Source organism: Mus caroli, chromosome 11 (assembly GCF_900094665.2).
Source record: "Mus caroli chromosome 11, CAROLI_EIJ_v1.1, whole genome shotgun sequence".
NCBI lineage: Eukaryota > Metazoa > Chordata > Mammalia > Rodentia > Muridae > Mus > Mus caroli.
The window spans coordinates 101,051,327-101,053,568 of NC_034580.1; the positions used below are offsets into that span (position 1 = coordinate 101,051,327).

General features: G+C 48.9%; 1 protein-coding gene across 4 annotated transcripts in view; it reads left to right on the plus strand.

Annotated features, from left to right (window-relative positions):
- Efcab3 (EF-hand calcium binding domain 3) overlaps nt 1-2,242 on the plus strand; it is a 25,762-nt gene that overhangs the window by 21,920 nt on the left and 1,600 nt on the right. The gene's annotated exons all lie outside the window — the stretch shown is intronic.

Below are 2,242 nucleotides of genomic sequence, written 5' to 3' on the forward strand. Positions count from 1 at the left end.
GGCGTGGACAGAGTCCTGGAGGGGGCGTGGACAGAGTCCTGGAAGAGGCGTGGACAGAGTCCTGGAGGGGGCGTGGACAGAGTCCTGGAGGGGGCCCAGACAGAGTCCTGGAGGGGGCCCAGACGGAGTCCTGGAGGGGGCGTGGACAGAGTCCTGGAAGGGGAGTGAACTGTAGCAATGCTCTGGGGTGTGCGGGAGGAAAAAACGCAAAGCATCATTGGGCAGTGACTCGCCTCGTTAGCACATTAAGCATCCAAGTCAGTGGAGGCTGCCAGTGGCCAGAGACCTCCAGGACCAGCACCAGTCTCCATAGAAGTCAGCCATAGAAGAGCAGCAGGGATCTCTGTGTCAGGTGAAGCGAGCTAGGGCGAACCCATGGGTGATTTCGACCTTTGTTTAGCAGTGGCCACCTCCATGTGGATAACTGATTTACCCCAGCCTGGACCTCTTCCCTGTACACTGGCCACTCACCACCTGATAAACATTTCCCCCTAGATGCTCACTCTCATGACATACAGAGCTCAGCCCACCCCGTGCTCACTGTCATCTCCCTCAATCTGGCTCTACCCTGAGGATGCTGTATCCATCTCAGTGGGTATCACTGTTTACTCAGTCACCAAAGCTAATCCAACTCACTCCGGGATGCTTCCCAGGTCTGTGCCCTACACTCTCTCCCCGCTTCTCTGCCTGAGTTGAGCCCTTCTACAAGACTTACCAGGTCACCAGCCTCTAGTCTGGTGGCCCTCGATTCTGCAACTTTTCCCCTCCAGCCATTTGCCTACCGCTCAATGTGGAGATGTAAACAAACCATTGTCCTGCTTAAAGATAAAGGCTTGAGACTTCCAGTTCTCAGTCGCTGGCAGTGTTTTCTACTCTACAGGGCTGAAGGATGTATCTCTCGCCACCCAGAACCCAGCTCCCAGGGCATGCTTTTTGTGATGTTCTCCTCCACCTCACCAAATCTGCTAACTCAGTTACTCCAATGTCACTTCTCTTTCCCTCACTTTAACCCCCACATTCCGGCAACATCAAGAGGCTCCCACCATGTCCAGAATTTTTATTTTCTTTAAGTACTTGCTTTTCTGGCCTCTTCTTCCTGGGACTCCTTCCCACCACCCCTTGCGAACCTCAGCTTTAAAATCCTTAAGGATTTGTTCAGCTCAGCATCTCCTCCCAAGTAACTCTCCCTGCCTTAGGCTGTGGCAGGTACCTATATATCCTAACTTAGCCCCATACTGCTTCCTATCTTAGTCCATATGCTTTAGTAGGTTTATGAGTGTTTTATCTCAGCACACAGGAAGCAGAAGCAGGAAGATCTCCACAAGTTCTAAACCAGCCAGAGTTAGAGTGAGACCTTGTCTAAAAATTAACATACATTTATTTATTTTTATTTATTTTGTTTGAGGTCTCGCTTTGTAGCTCTGGCTGTCCTGGAATTCACTATGTAAACTAGACTGACCTTGAACTCAGAGACTCACCTGCCTCTGCCTCCTAAGTTCCAAGATTAAAAGTGTGTGCCACCATACCCAGCTTTCTTTTTTTTTTTTTTTACCATTTTGAATATTTTTTTATTATTTTTTATATACATTTCAAATGCCATCCCGAAAGTTCCCTATACCCTCCCCATTCCCTCCCCCACCCCCGCCCTGCTCCCCTACCCACCCACTCCTGCTTCTTGGCCCTGGCATTCCCCTATATTGGGACATATAAAGTTTGCTAGACCAAGGGGCCTCTCTTCCCAATGATGGCAGACTAGGCCATCCTCTGCTACATATGCAGCTAGAGACACGAGCTCTGGAGGTACTGATTAGTTCGTATTGTAGTTCCACCTATAGGGTTGCAGACCCCTTCAGCTCCTTGGGTACTTTCTCTAGCTTCTCCATTGGGGGCCCTGTGTTCCATCTTATAGATGACTTGTGAGCATCCACTTCTGTATTTGCCAAGGCACTGGCATAGCCTCATATTAGACAGCTATAACAGGGTCCCTTCAGCAAAATCTTTCTGACATATGCAATAGTGTCTGGGTTTGGTGGCTGATCATGGGATGGATCCCGAGGTGGGATAGTCTCTGGATAGTCCATCCTTTTGTCTTAGCTCCAAACTTTGTCTCTGTAACTCCTTTCATGGGTATTTTGTTCCCTATTCTAAGGAGGAACGAAGTATCCACCCATTGGTCTTCCCTCTTCTTGATTTTCTTGTGTTTTGCAAATTGTATCTTGGGTGTTCTATGTTTCTGGGCTAA